The sequence below is a fragment of the Syngnathus leptorhynchus genome, unplaced genomic scaffold, assembly GCF_054491065.1.
Source record: "Syngnathus leptorhynchus isolate UIUO unplaced genomic scaffold, UIUO_Slep HiC_scaffold_41, whole genome shotgun sequence".
Taxonomy (NCBI): domain Eukaryota; kingdom Metazoa; phylum Chordata; class Actinopteri; order Syngnathiformes; family Syngnathidae; genus Syngnathus; species Syngnathus leptorhynchus.
In genome coordinates this window covers 261,942-275,000 of record NW_028232008.1, presented here as the reverse complement: position 1 = coordinate 275,000, position 13,059 = coordinate 261,942, and positions in this window count along the sequence as shown.

Sequence of the window (13,059 nt, the reverse complement as noted above, 5' to 3'; positions counted from 1 at the left end):
CAGAGCTCCAGGGCTCCAAAGCTCCATACCTCCAGAGCTCCATACCTCCAGAGCTCCATACCTCCAGAGCTCCATAGCTCCATAGCACCAGAGCTCCATAGCTCCATAGCACCAGAGCTCCATAGCACCATAGCTCCATAGCACCAGAGCTCCATAGCTCCATAGCACCAGAGCTCCATAGCTCCATAGCACCAGAGCTCCATAGCTCCATAGCACCAGAGCTCCATACTTCCAGAGCTCCATAGCTCCATAGCTCCATAGCACCAGAGCTCCATAGCTCCATAGCACCAGAGCTCCATAGCTCCATAGCACCAGAGCTCCATACTTCCATAGCTCCATAGCTCCATACCTCCAGAGCTCCATAGCTCCATACCTCCAGAGCTCCATAGCTCCAGAGCTCCATAGCTCCATAGCACCAGAGCTCCATAGCTCCATAGCACCAGAGCTCCATACTTCCATAGCTCCAGGGCTCCATAGCTCCAGGGCTCCATAGCTCCATACCTCCAGAGCTCCATAGCTCCATACCTCCAGAGCTCCATAGCTCCATACTTCCAGAGCTCCATAGCTCCATAGCACCAGAGCTCCATAGCTCCATAGCACCAGAGCTCCATAGCTCCATAGCACCAGAGCTCCATAGCTCCATAGCACCAGAGCTCCATAGCTCCATAGCTCCAGGGCTCCATAGCTCCATAGCTCCAGGGCTCCATAGCTCCATAGCTCCAGGGCTCCATAGCTCCAGGGCTCCAGGGCTCCATAGCTCCATACCTCCAGAGCTCCATAGCTCCATACTTCCAGAGCTCCATAGCTCCATAGCTCCATACTTCCATAGCTCCATAGCTCCATACTTCCATAGCACCAGAGCTCCATACCTCCAGAGCTCCATAGCTCCAGCCTGGGTGGCTGGTGGCTCCATAGCTCCATACTTCCATAGCTCCAGTCAGAGAGTTGGCGAAAATTGCACTAAGTGCGAAAGCCCATTCATTTACAACGGCGTGTCCACAAGGCGGCGACATTTCCCCGTTACCGGTGGCTGCGCGGCGGGTGAGTGACAGAGCTTATCCGAGCGGCTGGAACTCTGCGCCGGCGTGGTCGAGCGTGAGGCCTCGGCCCTTTGGCTGCCTGGTACCTAAAACACTTCCATTGATCCAGCCACGGAGGGTGCTGGCTGGTGGCTCCATACCTCCATAGCTCCATAGCACCAGAGCTCCATAGCTCCATAGCACCAGAGCTCCATGGCTTCAGAGCTCCATAGCACCATAGCTCCATACCTCCAGAGCTCCAGGGCTCCATAGCTCCATACCTCCAGAGCTCCATACCTCCAGAGCTCCATACCTCCAGAGCTCCATAGCACCAGAGCTCCATGGCTTCAGAGCTCCATAGCACCATAGCTCCATACCTCCAGAGCTCCAGGGCTCCATAGCTCCATACCTCCAGAGCTCCATACCTCCAGAGCTCCATACCTCCAGAGCTCCATAGCACCAGAGCTCCATGGCTTCAGAGCTCCATAGCACCATAGCTCCATACCTCCAGAGCTCCAGGGCTCCATAGCTCCATACCTCCAGAGCTCCATACCTCCAGAGCTCCATACCTCCAGAGCTCCAGAGCTCCATAGCACCAGAGCTCCATGGCTTCAGAGCTCCATAGCACCATAGCTCCATACCTCCAGAGCTCCAGGGCTCCATAGCTCCATACCTCCAGAGCTCCATACCTCCAGAGCTCCAGAGCTCCATAGCACCAGAGCTCCATGGCTTCAGAGCTCCATAGCACCATAGCTCCATACCTCCAGAGCTCCAGGGCTCCATAGCTCCATACCTCCAGAGCTCCATACCTCCAGAGCTCCATACCTCCAGAGCTCCATAGCTCCATAGCACCAGAGCTCCATAGCTCCATAGCACCAGAGCTCCATAGCACCAGAGCTCCATAGCACCAGAGCTCCATAGCTCCATAGCACCAGAGCTCCATAGCTCCATAGCACCAGAGCTCCATAGCTCCATAGCACCAGAGCTCCATACTTCCAGAGCTCCATAGCTCCATAGCTCCATAGCACCAGAGCTCCATAGCTCCATAGCACCAGAGCTCCATGGCTTCAGAGCTCCATAGCACCATAGCTCCATACCTCCAGAGCTCCAGGGCTCCATAGCTCCATACCTCCAGAGCTCCATACCTCCAGAGCTCCATACCTCCAGAGCTCCATAGCACCAGAGCTCCATAGCTCCATAGCACCAGAGCTCCATAGCACCAGAGCTCCATAGCACCAGAGCTCCATAGCTCCATAGCACCAGAGCTCCATAGCTCCATAGCACCAGAGCTCCATACTTCCAGAGCTCCATAGCTCCATAGCTCCATAGCACCAGAGCTCCATAGCTCCATAGCACCAGAGCTCCATAGCTCCATAGCACCAGAGCTCCATACTTCCATAGCTCCATAGCTCCATACCTCCAGAGCTCCATAGCTCCATAGCTCCATACCTCCAGAGCTCCATAGCTCCAGAGCTCCATAGCTCCATAGCTCCATAGCACCAGAGCTCCATAGCTCCATAGCACCAGAGCTCCATACTTCCATAGCTCCAGGGCTCCATACCTCCAGAGCTCCATAGCTCCATACTTCCAGAGCTCCATAGCTCCATACTTCCATAGCTCCATACTTCCATACCTCCATAGCTCCATACTTCCATAGCACCAGAGCTCCATACTTCCATAGCACCAGAGCTCCATACCTCCAGAGCTCCAGAGCTCCAGCCTGGGTGGCTGGTGGCTCCATAGCTCCATACTTCCATAGCTCTAAGTCAGAGAGTTGGCGAAAATTGCACTAAGTGCGAAAGCCCATTCATTTACAACGGCGTGTCCACAAGGCGGCGACATTTCCCCGTTACCGGTGGCTGCGCGGCGGGTGAGTGACAGAGCTTATCCGAGCGGCTGGAACTCTGCGCCGGCGTGGTCGAGCGTGAGGCCTCGGCCCTTTGGCTGCCTGGTACCTAAAACACTTCCATTGATCCAGCCACGGAGGGTGCTGGCTGGTGGCTCCATACCTCCATAGCTCCATAGCACCAGAGCTCCATAGCTCCATAGCACCAGAGCTCCATGGCTTCAGAGCTCCATAGCACCATAGCTCCATACCTCCAGAGCTCCAGGGCTCCATAGCTCCATACCTCCAGAGCTCCATACCTCCAGAGCTCCATACCTCCAGAGCTCCATAGCATTAGAGCTCCATGGCTTCAGAGCTCCATAGCACCATAGCTCCATACCTCCAGAGCTCCAGGGCTCCATAGCTCCATACCTCCAGAGCTCCATACCTCCAGAGCTCCATACCTCCAGAGCTCCATAGCACCAGAGCTCCATGGCTTCAGAGCTCCATAGCACCATAGCTCCATACCTCCAGAGCTCCAGGGCTCCATAGCTCCATACCTCCAGAGCTCCATACCTCCAGAGCTCCATACCTCCAGAGCTCCATAGCACCAGAGCTCCATGGCTTCAGAGCTCCATAGCACCATAGCTCCATACCTCCAGAGCTCCAGGGCTCCATAGCTCCATACCTCCAGAGCTCCATACCTCCAGAGCTCCAGAGCTCCATAGCACCAGAGCTCCATGGCTTCAGAGCTCCATAGCACCATAGCTCCATACCTCCAGAGCTCCAGGGCTCCATAGCTCCATACCTCCAGAGCTCCATACCTCCAGAGCTCCATACCTCCAGAGCTCCATAGCTCCATAGCACCAGAGCTCCATAGCTCCATAGCACCAGAGCTCCATAGCACCAGAGCTCCATAGCACCAGAGCTCCATAGCTCCATAGCACCAGAGCTCCATAGCTCCATAGCACCAGAGCTCCATAGCTCCATAGCACCAGAGCTCCATACTTCCAGAGCTCCATAGCTCCATAGCTCCATAGCACCAGAGCTCCATAGCTCCATAGCACCAGAGCTCCATGGCTTCAGAGCTCCATAGCACCATAGCTCCATACCTCCAGAGCTCCAGGGCTCCATAGCTCCATACCTCCAGAGCTCCATACCTCCAGAGCTCCATACCTCCAGAGCTCCATAGCACCAGAGCTCCATAGCTCCATAGCACCAGAGCTCCATAGCACCAGAGCTCCATAGCACCAGAGCTCCATAGCTCCATAGCACCAGAGCTCCATAGCTCCATAGCACCAGAACTCCATACTTCCAGAGCTCCATAGCTCCATAGCTCCATAGCACCAGAGCTCCATAGCTCCATAGCACCAGTGCTCCATAGCTCCATAGCACCAGAGCTCCATACTTCCATAGCTCCATAGCTCCATACCTCCAGAGCTCCATAGCTCCATAGCTCCATACCTCCAGAGCTCCATAGCTCCAGAGCTCCATAGCTCCATAGCTCCATAGCACCAGAGCTCCATAGCTCCATAGCACCAGAACTCCATACTTCCATAGCTCCAGGGCTCCATAGCTCCAGGGCTCCATACCTCCAGAGCTCCATAGCTCCATACTTCCAGAGCTCCATAGCTCCATACTTCCATAGCTCCATACTTCCATACCTCCATAGCTCCATACTTCCATAGCACCAGAGCTCCATACTTCCATAGCACCAGAGCTCCATACCTCCAGAGCTCCAGAGCTCCAGCCTGGGTGGCTGGTGGCTCCATAGCTCCATACTTCCATAGCTCTAAGTCAGAGAGTTGGCGAAAATTGCACTAAGTGCGAAAGCCCATTCATTTACAACGGCGTGTCCACAAGGCGGCGACATTTCCCCGTTACCGGTGGCTGCGCGGCGGGTGAGTGACAGAGCTTATCCGAGCGGCTGGAACTCTGCGCCGGCGTGGTCGAGCGTGAGGCCTCGGCCCTTTGGCTGCCTGGTACCTAAAACACTTCCATTGATCCAGCCACGGAGGGTGCTGGCTGGTGGCTCCATACCTCCATAGCTCCATAGCACCAGAGCTCCATAGCTCCATAGCACCAGAGCTCCATGGCTTCAGAGCTCCATAGCACCATAGCTCCATACCTCCAGAGCTCCAGGGCTCCATAGCTCCATACCTCCAGAGCTCCATACCTCCAGAGCTCCATACCTCCAGAGCTCCATAGCACCAGAGCTCCATGGCTTCAGAGCTCCATAGCACCATAGCTCCATACCTCCAGAGCTCCAGGGCTCCATAGCTCCATACCTCCAGAGCTCCATACCTCCAGAGCTCCATACCTCCAGAGCTCCAGAGCTCCATAGCACCAGAGCTCCATGGCTTCAGAGCTCCATAGCACCATAGCTCCATACCTCCAGAGCTCCAGGGCTCCATAGCTCCATACCTCCAGAGCTCCATACCTCCAGAGCTCCAGAGCTCCATAGCACCAGAGCTCCATGGCTTCAGAGCTCCATAGCACCATAGCTCCATACCTCCAGAGCTCCAGGGCTCCATAGCTCCATACCTCCATAGCTCCATAGCACCAGAGCTCCATAGCTCCATAGCACCAGAGCTCCATGGCTTCAGAGCTCCATAGCACCATAGCTCCATACCTCCAGAGCTCCAGGGCTCCAAAGCTCCATACCTCCAGAGCTCCATACCTCCAGAGCTCCATACCTCCAGAGCTCCATAGCTCCATAGCACCAGAGCTCCATAGCTCCATAGCACCAGAGCTCCATAGCACCATAGCTCCATAGCACCAGAGCTCCATAGCTCCATAGCACCAGAGCTCCATAGCTCCATAGCACCAGAGCTCCATAGCTCCATAGCACCAGAGCTCCATACTTCCAGAGCTCCATAGCTCCATAGCTCCATAGCACCAGAGCTCCATAGCTCCATAGCACCAGAGCTCCATAGCTCCATAGCACCAGAGCTCCATACTTCCATAGCTCCATAGCTCCATACCTCCAGAGCTCCATAGCTCCATACCTCCAGAGCTCCATAGCTCCAGAGCTCCATAGCTCCATAGCACCAGAGCTCCATAGCTCCATAGCACCAGAGCTCCATACTTCTATAGCTCCAGGGCTCCATAGCTCCAGGGCTCCATAGCTCCATACCTCCAGAGCTCCATAGCTCCATACCTCCAGAGCTCCATAGCTCCATACTTCCAGAGCTCCATAGCTCCATAGCACCAGAGCTCCATAGCTCCATAGCACCAGAGCTCCATAGCTCCATAGCACCAGAGCTCCATAGCTCCATAGCACCAGAGCTCCATAGCTCCATAGCTCCAGGGCTCCATAGCTCCATAGCTCCAGGGCTCCATAGCTCCATAGCTCCAGGGCTCCATAGCTCCAGGGCTCCAGGGCTCCATAGCTCCATACCTCCAGAGCTCCATAGCTCCATACTTCCAGAGCTCCATAGCTCCATAGCTCCATACTTCCATAGCTCCATAGCTCCATACTTCCATAGCACCAGAGCTCCATACCTCCAGAGCTCCATAGCTCCAGCCTGGGTGGCTGGTGGCTCCATAGCTCCATACTTCCATAGCTCCAGTCAGAGAGTTGGCGAAAATTGCACTAAGTGCGAAAGCCCATTCATTTACAACGGCGTGTCCACAAGGCGGCGACATTTCCCCGTTACCGGTGGCTGCGCGGCGGGTGAGTGACAGAGCTTATCCGAGCGGCTGGAACTCTGCGCCGGCGTGGTCGAGCGTGAGGCCTCGGCCCTTTGGCTGCCTGGTACCTAAAACACTTCCATTGATCCAGCCACGGAGGGTGCTGGCTGGTGGCTCCATACCTCCATAGCTCCATAGCACCAGAGCTCCATAGCTCCATAGCACCAGAGCTCCATGGCTTCAGAGCTCCATAGCACCATAGCTCCATACCTCCAGAGCTCCAGGGCTCCATAGCTCCATACCTCCAGAGCTCCATACCTCCAGAGCTCCATACCTCCAGAGCTCCATAGCACCAGAGCTCCATGGCTTCAGAGCTCCATAGCACCATAGCTCCATACCTCCAGAGCTCCAGGGCTCCATAGCTCCATACCTCCAGAGCTCCATACCTCCAGAGCTCCATACCTCCAGAGCTCCATAGCACCAGAGCTCCATGGCTTCAGAGCTCCATAGCACCATAGCTCCATACCTCCAGAGCTCCAGGGCTCCATAGCTCCATACCTCCAGAGCTCCATACCTCCAGAGCTCCATACCTCCAGAGCTCCAGAGCTCCATAGCACCAGAGCTCCATGGCTTCAGAGCTCCATAGCACCATAGCTCCATACCTCCAGAGCTCCAGGGCTCCATAGCACCATACCTCCAGAGCTCCATACCTCCAGAGCTCCAGAGCTCCATAGCACCAGAGCTCCATGGCTTCAGAGCTCCATAGCACCATAGCTCCATACCTCCAGAGCTCCAGGGCTCCATAGCTCCATACCTCCAGAGCTCCATACCTCCAGAGCTCCATACCTCCAGAGCTCCATAGCTCCATAGCACCAGAGCTCCATAGCTCCATAGCACCAGAGCTCCATAGCACCAGAGCTCCATAGCACCAGAGCTCCATAGCTCCATAGCACCAGAGCTCCATAGCTCCATAGCACCAGAGCTCCATAGCTCCATAGCACCAGAGCTCCATACTTCCAGAGCTCCATAGCTCCATAGCTCCATAGCACCAGAGCTCCATAGCTCCATAGCACCAGAGCTCCATGGCTTCAGAGCTCCATAGCACCATAGCTCCATACCTCCAGAGCTCCAGGGCTCCATAGCTCCATACCTCCAGAGCTCCATACCTCCAGAGCTCCATACCTCCAGAGCTCCATAGCACCAGAGCTCCATAGCTCCATAGCACCAGAGCTCCATAGCACCAGAGCTCCATAGCACCAGAGCTCCATAGCTCCATAGCACCAGAGCTCCATAGCTCCATAGCACCAGAGCTCCATACTTCCAGAGCTCCATAGCTCCATAGCTCCATAGCACCAGAGCTCCATAGCTCCATAGCACCAGAGCTCCATAGCTCCATAGCACCAGAGCTCCATACTTCCATAGCTCCATATCTCCATACCTCCAGAGCTCCATAGCTCCATAGCTCCATACCTCCAGAGCTCCAGAGCTCCAGAGCTCCATAGCTCCATAGCTCCATAGCACCAGAGCTCCATAGCTCCATAGCACCAGAGCTCCATACTTCCATAGCTCCAGGGCTCCATACCTCCAGAGCTCCATAGCTCCATACTTCCAGAGCTCCATAGCTCCATACTTCCATAGCTCCATACTTCCATACCTCCATAGCTCCATACTTCCATAGCACCAGAGCTCCATACTTCCATAGCACCAGAGCTCCATACCTCCAGAGCTCCAGAGCTCCAGCCTGGGTGGCTGGTGGCTCCATAGCTCCATACTTCCATAGCTCTAAGTCAGAGAGTTGGCGAAAATTGCACTAAGTGCGAAAGCCCATTCATTTACAACGGCGTGTCCACAAGGCGGCGACATTTCCCCGTTACCGGTGGCTGCGCGGCGGGTGAGTGACAGAGCTTATCCGAGCGGCTGGAACTCTGCGCCGGCGTGGTCGAGCGTGAGGCCTCGGCCCTTTGGCTGCCTGGTACCTAAAACACTTCCATTGATCCAGCCACGGAGGGTGCTGGCTGGTGGCTCCATACCTCCATAGCTCCATAGCACCAGAGCTCCATAGCTCCATAGCACCAGAGCTCCATGGCTTCAGAGCTCCATAGCACCATAGCTCCATACCTCCAGAGCTCCAGGGCTCCATAGCTCCATACCTCCAGAGCTCCATACCTCCAGAGCTCCATACCTCCAGAGCTCCATAGCACCAGAGCTCCATGGCTTCAGAGCTCCATAGCACCATAGCTCCATACCTCCAGAGCTCCAGGGCTCCATAGCTCCATACCTCCAGAGCTCCATACCTCCAGAGCTCCATACCTCCAGAGCTCCAGAGCTCCATAGCACCAGAGCTCCATGGCTTCAGAGCTCCATAGCACCATAGCTCCATACCTCCAGAGCTCCAGGGCTCCATAGCTCCATACCTCCAGAGCTCCATACCTCCAGAGCTCCAGAGCTCCATAGCACCAGAGCTCCATGGCTTCAGAGCTCCATAGCACCATAGCTCCATACCTCCAGAGCTCCAGGGCTCCATAGCTCCATACCTCCATAGCTCCATAGCACCAGAGCTCCATAGCTCCATAGCACCAGAGCTCCATGGCTTCAGAGCTCCATAGCACCATAGCTCCATACCTCCAGAGCTCCAGGGCTCCAAAGCTCCATACCTCCAGAGCTCCATACCTCCAGAGCTCCATACCTCCAGAGCTCCAGAGCTCCATAGCACCAGAGCTCCATAGCTCCATAGCACCAGAGCTCCATAGCACCATAGCTCCATAGCACCAGAGCTCCATAGCTCCATAGCACCAGAGCTCCATAGCTCCATAGCACCAGAGCTCCATAGCTCCATAGCACCAGAGCTCCATACTTCCAGAGCTCCATAGCTCCATAGCTCCATAGCTCCATAGCACCAGAGCTCCATAGCTCCATAGCACCAGAGCTCCATAGCTCCATAGCACCAGAGCTCCATACTTCCATAGCTCCATAGCTCCATACCTCCAGAGCTCCATAGCTCCATACCTCCAGAGCTCCATAGCTCCAGAGCTCCATAGCTCCATAGCACCAGAGCTCCATAGCTCCATAGCACCAGAGCTCCATACTTCCATAGCTCCAGGGCTCCATAGCTCCAGGGCTCCATAGCTCCATACCTCCAGAGCTCCATAGCTCCATAGCACCAGAGCTCCATAGCACCAGAGCTCCATAGCACCAGAGCTCCATAGCTCCATAGCACCAGAGCTCCATAGCTCCATAGCACCAGAGCTCCATAGCTCCATAGCTCCAGGGCTCCATAGCTCCATAGCTCCAGGGCTCCATAGCTCCATAGCTCCATACCTCCAGAGCTCCATACCTCCAGAGCTCCATACCTCCATAGCACCAGAGCTCCATAGCTCCAGGGCTCCAGGGCTCCATAGCTCCATACCTCCAGAGCTCCATAGCTCCATACTTCCAGAGCTCCATAGCTCCATAGCTCCATACTTCCATAGCTCCATAGCTCCATACTTCCATAGCACCTGAGCTCCATACCTCCAGAGCTCCATAGCTCCAGCCTGGGTGGCTGGTGGCTCCATAGCTCCATACTTCCATAGCTCTAAGTCAGAGAGTTGGCGAAAATTGCACTAAGTGCGAAAGCCCATTCATTTACAACGGCGTGTCCGCCAGGCGGCGACATTTCCCCGTTACCGGTGGCTGCGCGGCGGGTGAGTGACAGAGCTTATCCGAGTGGCTGGAACTCTGCGCCGGCGTGGTCGAGCGTGAGGCCTCGGCCCTTTGGCTGCCTGGTACCTAAAACACTTCCATTGATCCAGCCACGGAGGGTGCTGGCTGGTGGCTCCATACCTCCATAGCTCCATAGCACCAGAGCTCCATAGCTCCATAGCACCAGAGCTCCATGGCTTCAGAGCTCCATAGCACCATAGCTCCATACCTCCAGAGCTCCAGGGCTCCATAGCTCCATACCTCCAGAGCTCCATACCTCCAGAGCTCCATACCTCCAGAGCTCCATAGCACCAGAGCTCCATGGCTTCAGAGCTCCATAGCACCATAGCTCCATACCTCCAGAGCTCCAGGGCTCCATAGCTCCATACCTCCAGAGCTCCATACCTCCAGAGCTCCAGAGCTCCATAGCACCAGAGCTCCATGGCTTCAGAGCTCCATAGCACCATAGCTCCATACCTCCAGAGCTCCAGGGCTCCATAGCTCCATACCTCCAGAGCTCCATACCTCCAGAGCTCCATACCTCCAGAGCTCCATAGCTCCATAGCACCAGAGCTCCATAGCTCCATAGCACCAGAGCTCCATAGCACCAGAGCTCCATAGCACCAGAGCTCCATAGCTCCATAGCACCAGAGCTCCATAGCTCCATAGCACCAGAGCTCCATACTTCCAGAGCTCCATAGCTCCATAGCTCCATAGCACCAGAGCTCCATAGCTCCATAGCACCAGAGCTCCATAGCTCCATAGCACCAGAGCTCCATACTTCCATAGCTCCATAGCTCCATACCTCCAGAGCTCCATAGCTCCATAGCTCCATACCTCCAGAGCTCCATAGCTCCAGAGCTCCATAGCTCCATAGCTCCATAGCACCAGAGCTCCATAGCTCCATAGCACCAGAGCTCCATACTTCCATAGCTCCAGGGCTCCATAGCTCCAGGGCTCCATACCTCCAGAGCTCCATAGCTCCATACTTCCAGAGCTCCATAGCTCCATACTTCCATAGCTCCATACTTCCATACCTCCATAGCTCCATACTTCCATAGCACCAGAGCTCCATACTTCCATAGCACCAGAGCTCCATACCTCCAGAGCTCCAGAGCTCCAGCCTGGGTGGCTGGTGGCTCCATAGCTCCATACTTCCATAGCTCTAAGTCAGAGAGTTGGCGAAAATTGCACTAAGTGCGAAAGCCCATTCATTTACAACGGCGTGTCCACAAGGCGGCGACATTTCCCCGTTACCGGTGGCTGCGCGGCGGGTGAGTGACAGAGCTTATCCGAGCGGCTGGAACTCTGCGCCGGCGTGGTCGAGCGTGAGGCCTCGGCCCTTTGGCTGCCTGGTACCTAAAACACTTCCATTGATCCAGCCACGGAGGGTGCTGGCTGGTGGCTCCATACCTCCAGAGCTCCATACCTCCAGAGCTCCAGAGCTCCATAGCACCAGAGCTCCATGGCTTCAGAGCTCCATAGCACCATAGCTCCATACCTCCAGAGCTCCAGGGCTCCATAGCTCCATACCTCCAGAGCTCCATACCTCCAGAGCTCCATACCTCCAGAGCTCCATAGCTCCATAGCACCAGAGCTCCATAGCTCCATAGCACCAGAGCTCCATAGCACCAGAGCTCCATAGCACCAGAGCTCCATAGCTCCATAGCACCAGAGCTCCATAGCTCCATAGCACCAGAGCTCCATAGCTCCATAGCACCAGAGCTCCATACTTCCAGAGCTCCATAGCTCCATAGCTCCATAGCACCAGAGCTCCATAGCTCCATAGCACCAGAGCTCCATGGCTTCAGAGCTCCATAGCACCATAGCTCCATACCTCCAGAGCTCCAGGGCTCCATAGCTCCATACCTCCAGAGCTCCATACCTCCAGAGCTCCATACCTCCAGAGCTCCATAGCACCAGAGCTCCATAGCTCCATAGCACCAGAGCTCCATAGCACCAGAGCTCCATAGCACCAGAGCTCCATAGCTCCATAGCACCAGAGCTCCATAGCTCCATAGCACCAGAGCTCCATACTTCCAGAGCTCCATAGCTCCATAGCTCCATAGCACCAGAGCTCCATAGCTCCATAGCACCAGAGCTCCATAGCTCCATAGCACCAGAGCTCCATACTTCCATAGCTCCATAGCTCCATACCTCCAGAGCTCCATAGCTCCATAGCTCCATACCTCCAGAGCTCCATAGCTCCAGAGCTCCATAGCTCCATAGCTCCATAGCACCAGAGCTCCATAGCTCCATAGCACCAGAGCTCCATACTTCCATAGCTCCAGGGCTCCATAGCTCCAGGGCTCCATACCTCCAGAGCTCCATAGCTCCATACTTCCAGAGCTCCAGAGCTCCATACTTCCATAGCTCCATACTTCCATACCTCCATAGCTCCATACTTCCATAGCACCAGAGCTCCATACTTCCATAGCACCAGAGCTCCATACCTCCAGAGCTCCAGAGCTCCAGCCTGGGTGGCTGGTGGCTCCATAGCTCCATACTTCCATAGCTCTAAGTCAGAGAGTTGGCGAAAATTGCACTAAGTGCGAAAGCCCATTCATTTACAACGGCGTGTCCACAAGGCGGCGACATTTCCCCGTTACCGGTGGCTGCGCGGCGGGTGAGTGACAGAGCTTATCCGAGCGGCTGGAACTCTGCGCCGGCGTGGTCGAGCGTGAGGCCTCGGCCCTTTGGCTGCCTGGTACCTAAAACACTTCCATTGATCCAGCCACGGAGGGTGCTGGCTGGTGGCTCCATACCTCCATAGCTCCATAGCACCAGAGCTCCATAGCTCCATAGCACCAGAGCTCCATGGCTTCAGAGCTCCATAGCACCATAGCTCCATACCTCCAGAGCTCCAGGGCTCCATAGCTCCATACCTCCAGAGCTCCATAC